The sequence below is a fragment of the Urocitellus parryii genome, chromosome 2 (assembly GCF_045843805.1).
Source record: "Urocitellus parryii isolate mUroPar1 chromosome 2, mUroPar1.hap1, whole genome shotgun sequence".
Classification (NCBI taxonomy): Eukaryota; Metazoa; Chordata; class Mammalia; order Rodentia; family Sciuridae; genus Urocitellus; species Urocitellus parryii.
This window is the reverse complement of record NC_135532.1, coordinates 59,769,690-59,785,328: the sequence shown is the minus strand read 5'-3', so window position 1 is coordinate 59,785,328 and position 15,639 is coordinate 59,769,690. Positions and strand designations below refer to the sequence as shown.

The 15,639-nt window shown below is 38.3% G+C and overlaps 1 long non-coding RNA gene across 1 annotated transcript in view; it reads right to left on the bottom strand.

Moving 5' to 3' along the window:
- Positions 1-8,868: 8,868 nt before the first annotated feature.
- Positions 8,869-15,639, bottom strand: part of LOC144250263 (uncharacterized) — an 81,777-nt gene continuing 75,006 nt past the window's right edge. Inside the window, exons 4-5 of the long non-coding RNA XR_013342433.1 lie at positions 14,679-14,724; positions 8,869-8,995 (exon numbers count right to left, since the gene is read on the bottom strand). This is a non-coding gene — a long non-coding RNA (uncharacterized LOC144250263). The remainder of the gene's footprint in view (positions 8,996-14,678; positions 14,725-15,639) is intronic.

Genomic DNA, 15,639 nt, shown 5'->3' with positions numbered 1-15,639 from the left:
AATTAACACATGAAAATTTGCAGGATATACTCAAACCATATCCAAACCATATCACAGGGAGCTATAATCCAGCTAGAAAGTAATGGTAGTTTAAAAAAATAAACAAAAATTCAGTATTGATTGAGGAAAAAAAGGAATAAATTCAAAATGTGTTTAAATGGTAAAATTGAAATTTCTTGGTCATATGTTAATTGGGTAAGATATGGCATGTATAATTGATGATTCCTATAGTTCTGACATTCACCACCAAGCAGATGGTAGTCCTATTTGTTCCACAAAAGTATATAGAGACAAATGTTAACTTTTGAATGAAGTTTTTTTTTTTTGGACACATATAGAGACATGTCAAATAATTAGTTGCATAAACTGAAATATTACTCAAGAACAAGTTCTGAACTAGAGATAATAGGTTTGGAACTCAATGGATTATAAAAGGTAAATGAGTTCATTTCTGATGAAGAGATTTATAGATAAAGAGTGAGAAGAGAGCATTTTTAGAACTGAACTTTAAGGTATTTTATCATTTGATTATTAGTAAAGGAGAAAACATCTGTATGAGAGAGACATAGAGACCAGAGGAGGAGTTGAGAGACAAATATATTTTTGTCCTGATTAAGTAATTTAAAATACATGAAATATTTTAAACAATGTGTAACATATAATATTATCTACATAAATGTTAGCTACTACTATTATAAAGAGGGGAGAGGAAAGTATAAACATACTTATTAACTTTACGGATGTGATAATTTTCTGGAAAATATTCTGGGAATATTAGTTTTGAAGCAGTAATGGTGAAAAAGAGGAAGTTAACCCATTTTTACCACAATGAGGTATATGATGTATGAGAAAATGAACACTTTTCACTCTAAAGGCCTGGAAGTAATGTGTTCAGCCTCTAAGAATTTGATGTGAATATAAAGGTGTCTGGTAACAATTATAAGGACATAGTACAATATTTGAGAAGGGCAGAAAGGAATGGAGAGCTGGGAAGTACAGATCACTGTTGGTGGGGAAGTGCATTGAAAGTCAGGCTTTCTGCTTCTGAAATGGATTGCTCAATAACAATAAAAATAGCATAATGTATTTAATCTAAATTTCTTTCTTTGAGGAGGTGAAAGGTTAATAATCTTGAGAACTGTTTGCTAATCTTGTTCCCAGAATGTGCTGTCCCAAATTGCCAAACTGCAGAATGTACTCCCTTACACGCTCGCCCGCAAACCGCCCACTTGCCCTGACCGGTCAATGAACTTCCCTCCCTGCCCTCTCCAAGGAAAGTATATAAGCTCTGCTTAATCTGTACTCGGGGCTCTTTGTTGTATTCAAGTGAGCTCTGAGCCCCAGCATGCTGGACCCCCAATAAACCCCTTGCTGTTGCATGAGACAGTCTCTTGGTGGTCTCTTCCTCGATGCTCGCCCGACCTTTACTTATAGAGGTTCCACCGAGATTTGGCAGCGGCGGACGAAAGACCCCCAACAGGCTCCTCTCGGGGTAAGTAAGGCACCTCTTTCTGGTTTCTGGTTTCAGGTTTCAGGTTTCAAGTTTCAGGTTAGGGCTTGGCAAAATGGCTGTCGGTGAAGAGAGTGAGCTGTCTCCCACGGTGGCTGACAAACATGTCACAGAGCCACAGGCCACATCCCTGGGGGACGCCCCAGAGGACTCGGGAAATCGAGGAACAATAGTCTCCTCGACTGGGTGATATTTTGTTTCGGATTCGGTATTGCCAGCCCATCGGGTTTTGCCGGCTACTCAGTTCTGGTCTCAGTGTTGGACGTCCATTGCCTGTCTTTATTGTCTTGTCTTGTCTGTGTCATGTATTGTTGCTTTCACTGTTTGTGTATCTTTCATTATGGGACAGAGCACTTCAACGCCTCTGTCCCTGACCCTTGATCACTGGACCAAAGTCCGCTTAAAGGCTCAGAATCTTTCTTTTTCAGTAAAACGCCGGACCTGACAGACTCTCTGTGCCTCAGAATGGCCCACCTTTGGAGTCAAATGGCCCCTAGAAGGATCTTTCTACTTCCCACTAATTCGAAAAGTCAGAGATATTGTCTTTGTCTTTCAGCCGTGGCCACATAGCCATCCAGATCAACAGCCGTATATCTTAACTTGGCAGGACCACTTCGAATCTCCTCCTCCATGGGTGAAGTCTTTCCTTGTCCCTGCCCCTGCTCCTACTCCTTCCCCCATGATTCTGTCTCTCAAACCCTCTGCTTCTCCTCCTCCTCCACCCTCTGTTCTCCCTGAGTCTCAAGATTTGACTCTACTGGACTCTCCTCCCCCTCCTTATCTCCTGCCCTTGTCCCCCAACCCCCAACACCCTCTAAGTGATTCCCCTGCTGCTGACTCAGCCTCTCCACCATTGGAGGAAGCTAAGCCGGCCCAGTGCCCTCCAGATGACTCCCCTGCAGCACACACAGCCCCTCCTCCCCTGGAGGAAACTGGCCCGCCTAAAGGAACTCGCAGGTGGCAAATGATTGAAAACCCTGGAACTCCCGTAATGCTCCCCCTCCGTCCCTACGGGCCAATGATTGATGACAGCCAAGGTGGAGAAATGCAAGCCTACCAGTATTGGCCTTTCTCCTCTTCAGAGCTATATAACTGGAAAAATAACAATCTCTCTTTTTCCGAGGACCCCACCCGGCTCACAGGTCTGGTTGAATCATTGACGTTTTCACACCAGCCTACTTGGGTTGACTGCCAACAACTCCTAGGGACTCTCTTCATGACAGAGGAACAAAAGAGAATCCTCCTGGAAGCTAGAAAAAAATATCCTCAGACCAGATGGACGACCAACACAACTTCCCCTTGAACCGACCCAACTGGGACCCCAACACCTTTAAAGGTAGGGAACATCTGTCCACTTATCGCCGGCCACTAGGCGACTGACTAATTTAGCCAAGGTAAGAGAAATTATTCAAGGGCCTGATGAATCTCCCTCTATGTTTCTAGAGAGAATTATGGAGGCATAAAGGAGATATACTCCTTTCGATCCTCAGGCAGAGGATCAAAAGGCATCTGTCATGATAGCCTTTATTGGGCAAGCTGCCCTGGATATTAAAAAAAAGTTACAACACTTAGATGGATTACAAGATATGATTTTGAGAGATTTAGTCAGAGAAGCCCAGAAGGTATACTATAAGAGAGAAACTGAGGAAGAGAAGGAACAAAGTAGGGAGAAAGAAAGGGAGCAAAGGGAGGATGAAAGAAGCAAAAGACAGACTAAGGCATTGAATAAGGTCCTGGTCACAACAACAAATAGGCCAGAAACTAAGAAACAGGGAGACAGGAAGGGATACCTGGGCCCACGCCAAAGGCCACCCCTGGCCTCAGATCAATGTGCCTACTGTAAAGAAAAAGGACACTAGGCCAAAGAGTGCCCTAGAAAGAGACAGCCACGCCAGCCAGCCATTCTGATTCTGGAGGATGACTAGGAAAGTCGGGGCTCAGATCACCTCCCCAAGCTCAGGGTAACTTTTGAAGTGGAGGGGACCCCAGTAAACTTTGAAATGGATACAGGGGCAATATACTCAGCCCTTAAGGCCCCATTGGGCCCTCTATCAAATAAAAGGTCTCTAGTTCAAAGCGCTAAAGGCAGTAAATATCGGGCTTGGACAACTAAGAGGACCATGGACTTGGGGAAAAGAAAAGTCCATCACTCCTTCCTAGTGATCCCAGAATGCCCAGCCCCTGTGATGGGCAGAGATCTGCTCACCAAGCTCCGGGTCAAAATAACTTTTAACCCTGAAGGCCCCCAAATGAAATTTCTAAATCCTTCAGTAAAAACTCCTATAGTCATGGCTTTAACTATGTCAGTAGAAGATGAACATCAAGTCTTCACACCCCCCAAGACTGATAAAACAGGCAAGCTACCCCAGAAATGCATAACAGATTACCCAGATGCCTGGGCAGAAACTGCTGGGTTAGGCCTAGCCATGAAACAACCTCCAATAACAGTGGAGTTAAAAACCTCACCCTCCCCAATCAATGTCAAACAATATCCTCTGAGCAAAGAAGCTAAAGATGGGATAAGGCCCCATATTCAGAAATATCTGGCCTTAGGGGTCCTAAGGCCATGTCAATCGGCCTGGAACACTCCCCTGCTACCAGTAAAAAAGCCAGGAACTGGGGACTATCGCCCCGTTCAAGACCTAAGAGAGATCAACAACAGAGTGCAGGACATTCACCCCACGGTACCTAATCCATACAATCTGCTTAGCACTCTGAACCCTGAATGAAAATGGTATACTGTTCTGGACTTAAAAGATGCTTTCTTTTGCTTGCCTCTGCATAAAGATAATCAGTTGCTGTTTGCTTTCGAGTGGGTAAACCCAGAAACCGGAACATCTGGTCAACTAACTTGGACCAGACTCCCACAGGGGTTCAAAAACTCCCCCACCCTTTTGATGAAGCCCTCCACAGAGATCTCAACAACTTCAGAACTATGCACCCCAAAGTCACCCTGCTTCAATATGTGGATGACCTGCTACTGGCAGCCAACACCAAGGAAAACTGTAAGTCTGGGACCCAAGCACTATTATCTGAGCTTGCTCAACTCGGGTATAGAGCTTCTGCCAAAAAGGCCCAAATTTGCCAGCAAGAAGTAATCTTCCTGGGCTATTCCCTTAGGGGCAGTAAACGATGGCTCACTGAGCCCAGAAAACAAACCGTTGTGTAGATACCACCCCCATCTAACAGGAGGGCAGATGAAGAGGCTAAATTGGCAGCCCTAAACGGAGTAACCATGTTAACACTTTACACACCAGGGGAACATAAGTCAGGAGATTTAACTATGTTGGAGCACCCTGACAACTTAACATCTAAGGACACTGATACTGAACTCCTCGACTTCACTGAGCCCAGCCTGCAATTTCAGAAAGCCCTACACTACGTTAAAAATGTACATCAACTCACTCACCTTCGTTCAAAGAAACTGCAGGCATTCCTGAAAGATCAAGAACAGAGTTTTCCACTAACCGACTCACAGGGAAAGGAAATAGCTGAATAGGTAACAAAAGCCTGTCGGGTCTGTCAATTGGTTAATGCTTACTCTTCCAAGCTTCCTGCAGAAAAGCACCTACGAGGAACCAGACCAGGACAATTCTGGAAAATGGACTTTACTGAAATTAAGCCAGCAAGGTATGGACTTAAATATCTCCTAGTCTTTGTAGATACATTTTCAGGATGGATTAAAGCCTTCCCCACAAAAAAAGAAACAACGCAAATGGTGGTCAAGAAGATCCTGGAAGATATTTTTCCAAGATATGGCCTGCCTAAGGTAATAGGGTCTGATAATGGACTGGCGTTCGTGGCCCAGGTAAGTCAGGGGTTAACCAGGACCCTGGGGATTAATTGGAAGTTACATTGTACTTATAGACCCCAGAGCTCAGGACAGATAGAAAGAATGAATAGAACCATTAAAGAGACCTTAACGAAATTAAGCTTAGAGACCGGCATAAAAGATTGGACTATGCTCCTGCCTTATGCACTGTTTCATGCAAGAAATACTCCCTCTGTTTCTTTGTGTAACCTCACCCCTTATGAAATTCTCTATGGTGCCCCTCCTCCAGTAAGGGACCTAACCCCAACTCTATGATCTAACGATTCCTTCCACACCCCCTTGCTTGACAGACTTAAAGCTCTTGAAAGAACCCAGAGATACCTATGGAAACAGCTGGCCACTGCCTACCAACCTGGGGACAAAGGGACTCCACGCCGATATCAAGTGGGAGACTTCGTCTACGTAAGACAACATCAGGTGTCATCCCTAGAACCCCGCTAGAAAGGACCATACCAGATGCTACTTATAACACCTACAGTGGTAAAGGTAGACGGAATCACTTCCTGGATCCATGCCTCTCATCTCAAGCCTGCGCCCTATCCAGACTCTGGCTGGAAATTGGAAAAGACTGGTAACCCTCTCAAATTGCGCATTTGCCTTGTGGATAGGGCTATGGACTCTCCCCTTGACCACCAACAGTCCTAACCCCCATCAGCCTGTTCAGCAGCAATGGCTGATCACAAATCCTACTGGACAAGAAGTATGGTCTATCTCGCATACAGCCCCCTTAGGGACCTGGTGGCCATCTCTCCACCCAGACATTTGTCAGCTGGCTATAGGTCTTTCCTTTTGGGATATCCCTGATAAAGAGGATCCCACTAAAATTCCACTAAGTCCCTTCCTTACCATAGATAATAGAAACAAACATTAGGGATGTAGGGACACGCGAGCCAGATGTAGGTTGGCTAGCCTAGATTACTATGTTTGCCCGGCGGACTATTGAAGCCACAAACAGTCACAGCTGTATGGGGGAAAAGCAAACTTCTTCTGTAAGTCATGGGGATATGAGCATACAGGGGCTGCCTGGTGGAATCCAAACTCCTCATCAAATTCAATACACAGCATTGGCCATATTACCAATTAGATAACCAAAACTGATGGCCCCCAGAGGGGTCTCTAAATCCTCAAATTCTGCGTGACCTTTTTAACTTCTGCAAGTGCTCAAAAGGGTGGAAGGAGATTCCCCTATGTGGAGGCCTTTTCCCTCCTTTGCTCACATCCTAAACTATGCTTCTCCAATAGATCCTCACTCTCAGCCTTCTGCTCCAGACTCTCTGCTGTCACTCCCACCTCAGCAACCTGATTTCTCCCCTCCAATTACTAGATCAAAAACCCAAACCTCTGCCAGTTCTCAGACCATTGCCCCCTTGCTGAGGTAGCAGGTACTGAGGTACCCCTCCACCCACTCACTCCTCTCTTCTCCTGTCAGTGCCCACTCCGGGTCCCACCAGGTCCTCTTACCAGCTAACCCAAAGCTTAAACCAGCTGAGGAGAGCCCTCAGACCCCTATCCAAGATGTAATGAAAATGACCTTTAAAGTTGCTTTGTCATCACTGAAAACAGGTTACTAAGAATTTAAAGTCCCTCACGGGCTTTTTGGGACACTCACTCCCGTCTTCTCCTCTGCTCTACCTGTTCTACTACTCAAGTTTTTGTTGCTAGAAAAATCCCAAACCCCTTTCCCATTATTCTTTTACATCTCTCCTTCCTCATTCTCAGATCCATGGAGCTGCTCTCAGCCCCACCTTCCCCGTCTTCCCCCTTTGTACCAGGCCCACAGAAAAGTCTTAACTGACCTTCTCCAGAAGTCTTCACCATGGCTGACTTTAGGACTTTCAGCAAAAGAATCCCTATAAAAGAGTTCAGTATAGATAAACTTCCTCTTTTCATGTTGCCCTGTTCTATTTGGCCACTGGCTGGAAAAATCAGCACTCCTAAGCTAGACACCCCCTTACTAGTTTTTCACAAAATATGTGAACAAGGCCTCTGGCCTTGAGCTGGGGCTTCACAGAGATGACTACATTTCTAAGATAAGGAAGTTACCAACTGGGCTCCATGGTAACAGCTGGCAGGGGGAGAAAAAAAAGGGAAGAAAAAGCTCTCCCCCTCCCAGGTGTCCTTGAAAAGTTAACTTGCCCAGAACAGAGGAAAAAAACAGAAACAAAAACTGCTTTTTATAAACTTCTGCAGACTGTAAACTTCTGAGCCCCTTCCCTTACATGTTGAGTACAAAATTCTGAAACTACCTAAACTTGGGGTTCAGGGAATTAATTGATTACAACAGAAGCAATGCCCTCTGAATCCGGTTGCAACCAAATAGGACTGTTTCCCTGTCTTCAGTGCTATCTTAGGTGCCTTGCCTTGTCCATCCCTACAACAGTATAATTCTATATACTTAAACATTGTTTATGTTTTCATAAAATGGTCAACAGATGTAATTAATTATGTAATGGTGCAGATGTTTCCCAGAGTGCTCTATCATGACGCAGGTTCATTTAAAGATCAAATAAGGGGGCATACAACCCGGTTCCTCCGGGAACCTGTATCCCTCACTTTAGCCATCCTATTAGGAATGGGAGTTGCTGCAGGGGTGGGCACAGGAACCACTGCCCTAGTCTGTGGGACACAACAAATGACCCAATTAGAAGCAGCAAAAGACCAAAACTTAAAGACATTAGAAACCTCCATCACAACTTTGCAGGAATCTTTAACCTCTCTCTCTGAAGTTGTTTTACAGAACAGGCAAAGGTTGGACCTCCTCTTCATGAGAGAAGAGGACCTTTGTGCTGCATTGAGATAAGAATGTTATTTTTATGCTGACCATACTGGAGTTGTAAAAGAATCTATGAGTAAATTAAGAAGACGCCTTGAAGAGCGTCAGCAAGAGAGAGACGCCCAAAAAGGATGGTTTGAGTCTTGGTTCACACAGTCCCCCTGGTTAACTACGCTTTTATCAGCCCTGGCCGGTCCTTTAATAATCCTCATATTATTGCTAACTGTAGGACCCTGTTTGCTCAACCGTGTAGTTTCCTTTCTCCAAGCTCAAATTGGACTTATGGTAATCAGACAACAATATACCCCACTAGCAGACATAGAATGTGACACCCCCCCAATGATCAGTTTTATGATTAAAAGTAGCCAGAAGAAGAAGTGGAAAATGAAAGGTTAATAATCTTGAGAACTGTTTGCTAATCTTGTTCCCAGAATGTGCTGTCCCCAACTGCCAAACTGCAGAATGTATACTCCCTTACCCACTCGCCCGCAAACCGCCCACTCGCCCTGACCGGTCAATGAACTTCCCTCCCTGCCCTCTCCAAGGAAAGTATATAAGCTCTGCTTAAGCTGTACTCGGGGCTCTTTGTTTTATTCAAGTGAGCTCTGAGCCCTAGCATGCTGGACCCCCAATAAACCCCTTGCTGTTGCATGAGACAATCTCTTGGTGGTCTCTTCCTCCGACGCTCGCCTGACCTTTACTGACGGAGGCATGGGTTTAACCAACAGAGCATTTGGCATACTACACCTGGGTGTCTGGCACAGCAGTATCTTCAATCTTAGCCCATTGATGTGGAGTGACATTGTGACATCACAAGAGGCTTCTATATTTGCATTATGGTGGCTTCCACATTTGGTGATTGCAGTGACTGTGGACTGTACTAGAGAGAAAAATTGTACATAGTGTTTATGTGATCATGTATAACTCATTCAAATGAGACACAAATTTAGGTTGAGGATAAGGAACAATCTTTGAAAACAATGAGAATTTAGATTTGTCCTTTTTTTAAATTATCCTATTCACACTTCTCTTATACTTTTGCTTTCTGGTATTTATTTTTTTAAATTACATTATATTTTTTCCAGTAGGCAGATTAAAGGAAAGATAAATAAAATAGTATATGTTCACCTATTTCTCTTCATTTATTAAACACATAAAATTGTTTTAAAGGAGTAAGGAATAGTATTAGTTTGTTCTAGATAGCTTTTATAAAAGATTTATTCATTTTAATAATTAATTGTGACACCAGTTGTGAATGATAGCAAAAAAGGGAAAAGAATTACGATAGTACAATTTGTCTACAAAAGTAGTGATTTTTTTTATATTCCTCCATTTCACTTTTACTTTTATAAAGCCTATGCAACACATGAATAATATCCTCTTGAAAGTCTTTAATATTTCTCAAATGGTCAGATCTGCTGCTATACTGCTAATAACACTAACATTTGGATTATCTTGCTAACGTATATCCTGGGCCCCATTCTTTTTCTCTGATAATTAAAAACCCATTGGGTTGGCTCCAATAATCATTTATTTCCATATGAACTCTTCAAGAAGATAAAGGCCAATCCTTGGGCGTATCTATTGCCATGATGTACTTTCTTTATCTTCTACAGAAAAAAAAATCTTCATTATTTGATATCTAAGAAATCACATTTTACTTCCTTACTTTATCTAATTTATATATATGTATATGAATGGTTTAACAATTCCTACTTCTCAGTTTCATTTCTGATTCAGTATCATTTAGCATTTTGTCCCCTCTTTGGCCTGAAATCCAGGATTTACTAATTTTTCTTCATCTTGTTTCAGAGACAGGCAGATTTGAATTAGAATTCCAGTACTACCATGTGGTATTTAACAGTGCAACATCTAGAGTCAAATGATATGTATTTTAATTGAAAATTACATAATAACTGGTTTATTTCTCTCATCTAGAACATTAGTCAGCTACTAGATAGAGTTGTGGTAAAGATTAATGGAGTTAAGTAATATTGAGCATGTTAGAGTCTAGTTAATATGAGTCCACACAAAACCTTCTAAATTAAACCACTATTTTTTTGAAATGGCTTCTCTTTGTTGCCCATTTTGGCTTCAAACTTCTGGGCTCTAAGAATTCTCCAGCTTTAATCTCCCAAGTAACTGGGATTACAGACATGTGTCACTGTGTTTGTTTTGAATTAATTCTTATGAAGCACTTGATTAGTGCTGCCACACAGTAAATATTTAATAAATGACAGAAAATACTACTGTTATTCATGATAATAATAATATAATATTCTCTGTTATCAAAACAGTACAACCTATGGGATTATGGCCAAGGTGGCAGATGAGTTATATGAACTAGGCATCACAGCACTAGGTCCATGGTGGGTGCTCAATTACTAGCAGCCATTATGAGCATCCTGGTCTCTCTTGCCTCTAGTACTTTAGTTATCAATAAGTACAGACCAAGACACCCTCCCCACAAAATACACTGACTTCCTGGGTCTTTATTTTAGAATTGCAATAGTACAAATAAATAGAACCATATATAATGTAAAATTATGTTGCTTAGCTTCAAATGGAAACTTGAATTATTTTCTTGATCCCTTGAACTGATTTCTTATAATACCATCAAAGGTAGTTCTGAAGATTTGTTTCCCTCACACCTGAATTTCTGATATTAGTTGGGTGGAAATGTGAAGTTTTTTTTTTTAATAGACTTTATTTTTAGAGCAGTTTTAAGTTCAGAGCAAAATGAAAGTAAAGAGATGTCCCATATACTTCCTGCCCTCACATGTACATATTTTTTTATGTTATTAAAAGATCAAGTTTCACTGACATGATTTCCCCAATATGCATTTCTATGATCCAAATATTTCAGTTTTTATAATATTCTCCATTTCCTTCTTCATATTCTCAGTAGCATTGATGTCTCCTGCCTTTTAAGACAAAGTTTCCCAATTCCATTTCTTTCTTTATCTGCTGGGAACCCACTCCTTTAATTATCTCTTCACACTGCAAAAATATTTAGCCTGCTCCTCTCAATTGGTTTCTGACATTTCACTCTCCAGTGTCACAAGTTTCCTTCTCTGTTATTTCATTTGCACTTCCAAATTTCTCAAAAGTGTGATACCTATTGACTGCCTGTGTTAAGTCACTTACACTAAGGGTTTTTTTAGAAATTTTTAATGTTTTGATGTTGAAAGATACTCACCTTCCAAAAGTTATCAATTACCTCTGCTTCCTTATATTAGAAGTTCTCTCCATCCTTCCTCTCCTAGATCTACCATGAACATTAGGTCACACCCGGAAATAGTCACAGAAACAGTGTAAGAGAAGACATAAAAGCAGGAGCATCTATGTATTCTGGGAACATATTCAAGGTTAGTTCCAAAAGTTACAGGAACCAGAAAAAAAAAAAAAAAAAAAAAAAAAAAAAAAAAAAAAAAAAAAAAAAAAAAAAACAAGTAGGGGAGAAGAACACATACTTCCAAAATCAAACTCAAGAGTTAGAAAAAGGAGTTTCAACCATGAGATGTCACTGTTTAAATACTTTTTGTATAAGGCAAGGGATTGAGCTTCCATTTAACCTGGTAATTTATGTTTTTGTGAAATTGGCACAAGTAGCTCAAATCAACAGAGTCTACATCATTACTAAGCTAGATGTTTTTCTCTCTGTGATTTCAATATTATTGATTAAAATGACAAATTAAAAAGAATGTGAAGAAGCCTGTGAATGTGGCTAAACACAGCTGGAAATACGGTAGCAGGGAGTCATCAGAAGAACAAAAATGTTTAAATACTGTTCTTGGAAGTAAGAATGTCTCGAATTATCCTTGACACTAATTGATTACTAGCAATTGATAATTGTTAATATCATACATCCAACTTAGTCCATAATTTTGAAAGTTTATTTCCCAATTAAATAAAACAAGAATATCATGGATAGGTATAAATTTCAGTAAAATAAGCAGAAATTTCTAAGCTAAAAATGAAACCATTGCATCAAAAGATCAACACTGTTGTGTTAAACATAAATGAGGCTTTTTCTCAGAATGCAGAACACTGAAAAAAAAAAAAGTGTGTCCTAAAATTTCTTGTGAAGGGGTAGTTTTTCCCTGTATATAGAATTTTGAACCTTTTTAATCACTATGCAAAATAAGCTAAAAGAGGTAATTTTTTTGCCCTCAAAGAAATAACACTTTGATAAACGCTAGTCTTAGAACACGTAACTTCTGTTTTTCCTAAAGAATGAACATAAAAAGTTTCAAGCAGCATGTTAAAAAAAAATCTAGTATCTATGAAACATTAAAATTAGTGAAATAGAAGGATTATGTGCAGTGGAATTAGTAACTGAAGATGATTTTTAATAAAAATTAAATTTAAAATTTATATAAAAAGAAAACAGCAATCCAGGAAATGAATAACAGAATTGCAGAGTAGTATGAAAGTATGAAATAACTATTTTGTATCATCCTCACAGTTTTTATATAATTTGCATTATATGTTCACTAATAATATCATCCAGTTTTATTTCAGAGAGACCTTGAATGTCTTCCCACTAAACATATTTTAACATGAAGCAAAAATTCACATGAAGTTTTAGCTTTAATACACAGTTACACTCTTTCATATATATATATATATATATATATATATATATATATATATATATATATATATGAATTTTAAAATGTGTGTCTACATAATACCTAAAATCATCTTGTAGAGTAACTAGTTGTAGGACAAGGAGAGTAACTTTCTACAAATTAATTTTTATGTGTTTAAAAAAATAATTAGTTAACAATTCCAGTAGTGATGATTTTTTTCTCATTATAACATTAAAGAACATGTTGGCATTTAAGTAAATATTTAAGTTTTAGAATTTATTATTTTAAAATTTATGTCCAATTGTGTCCCATTAACTTTGTGACAAGTAGAATTGGTTGCATTACCCAATCTCTCCATTATTTATGAATTATCCTTCATTTTGAATTGGTTTTAGCTTTCTAATTTCTGTCATTACTCAACATTCTAATCTCTGTCATTGCTGATAGTACTATTGAATTTACAAATGAATCCTAACCTTTAGTAATGGAATAAAATCCAAATGTTCAACTTAATTTATATTATGAACCCATTAAGGTTATAAACTAAAAAATTCTGCCATATGTGTCTTGACTTCTCAATAATGCCCCTAGAATGTACATAAGATCAGGTATGTGAGGACAAATTAATTACATGACAAAATTAGAAAATAGAACAATATCAAAATATTTTATTGAGACGAAATATTTTTATAAAGTCAATTTAGATATATTTTATACAAAATAAAATGTATCTGGACTCAGTGGTGCATGCCTGTAATCCTAGTAGCTCTGGGAGGCTCAGACAGGAAGATTGCGAATTCAAAGCCAGCCTCAGCAAAAGAGAGGTGCTAATCAACTCAGTGAAACCCTGTTTCTAAATAAAATACAAAATAGGGCTGGGATGTGGCTCAGTGGTCTACTGACCTGAGTTCAATCCCTGGTACCAAAATAAAAAATAAAATGTACCTATTTTAAAATTAATTTGGAGAAATTTTGCACATGTACATGCCTGTAAAACTGCCACTCCAAACAAAAATGTTTTTTTTTTCATCTTTTATCCTTTCCTACTAAAACCTCTCAACCATTAATATATTATTTATCATAGAATTTCATATAAAGTTAGATATTTTGCCCATTGTAGCATATTTTACTTATCATAATATTTCACATAAATGTAATTATATGGCATCTGTACATTGGTATCTAGCTTCTCATTTTCAGGATAATATTTTGACTTTTATCTATAATGTTTATACATGGTTCATTAAATTTTATTGATGATTAGTACTTCCTTCTATAAATATACCACAATTTGTTTCTGAATTCACTTTATGATATGCTTTTTTATTATTTTTCCAGTTATCTATTATGAACAAATCTGTTTTAAAGAATCATTCTCAGTATTTTTTTTTCAGAAGGTATGTTTATATTTTTCCTGGGAAAATGTATATAATACATTCATTAGATCATATACTGATTATGTTTAACTTTGTAAGAAACTGCCTAATTACTCCCCCCCCCAGTGTTTTACCATATGGTATTCATACAAGCAATGTATTAGAGTTCCAATCATATCACATTCTTACAAACACTTGTATTCTCATCTTTTTTAATTATAGCTATTGCAATGAATGTGTAGAGTAGAACTCTCACCCTCCCCTTTCTCTCTCTAAAACTTATTTCAGATTTTTAAAATTTCACTATTCATTTATTGCATGTTGTATTTTAAATTTAAAACATTCTATGAGTCAATACCTTTTAAATTGCTTTTTAGCTTAATTTTTAATTATCTGTTGCTACTACGTAGATATTAGGTTGATTTTTAGGACTTTCAACTTGAATTATTTAACTTTTTCTAAATTCATTTAATCCTAGGTCATATATTTTAGCAGATGTCTTAGAAATATTTATGTACACAAATATTTTGTCTATAAAAGAAGACAGGATGTTTTTTGTTTCCAACTATAAAACTTTATTGCTTTTTCTTACCTGATTTCCTAAATTATCAGTTATATATGGTTTTATGGTAACTGACCTATGGAAAGAAAGAGAATGATATTAAGAGAGGGAGGGAATAGTGAAAAGGAAACACTGATCACATTTGATTTTATAAACAACCATGTCCTTTTAATATAGTTTTTTAGAATAAAGTAAAGGAAATACACAAATTTAATATAATACTTCTGTAATAATTTCAATCAATATCATTATATTTTTACAGGTTTTAGAGGTTTATTTACATTAATATTAAAAATAAAATATTTATCATAGATAAGCATTTAAAAAGAATATGTGTCCTTTCAATTTCTTAGAACTTTCCAAAAATATCAGTTTGATCAAAGTTGATTATGAAGAAAGCAGAATGTTTTTAGGTCTGATGTATTTTCAAAGATGAACAGTTATCATCATGCATGAAAAGGCAGAGTAGCATGAATCAATGAGATTCAAATATAAATGAGAAGGATAAGGAGAAGGAGAAGAAAACCATTACATCATATTGTACTCTAGGCTGGATCCTAGAAATTGCAAGTATTTTGGCACTGGACAGTAGAGGATAAGGGAAAATATCACACACCTGAGAGCCAAAACTCTTCATTAGTTTCTGTCTCTCTCACTCTGTGATCACTCTGTGATCTTCATGTTTAACCTCTTTGCGCTTCAGATTTCTTCAAGTGTAAAATGGAGATAATTATTGTAGCAATCTAATAGCATTATGATGAGGATTAAATGAGCTGCTATTTGTAAATGTGCCAGACATCTATTAAGCAGTGTGTGTGTGTGTGTGTATGTGTATGTGTGTCTGTGTGCTGTAAGTACAATTCTAAATGTATTACACATTAGAAAGAAAACATTATTTGTATACTTCAAGGCAAAATGTAATAATTTCTTAAAAGTTAATTCCCATAATCAGTTAAAAAAATTGTACATTTAACTATAAAAAATATTTGCA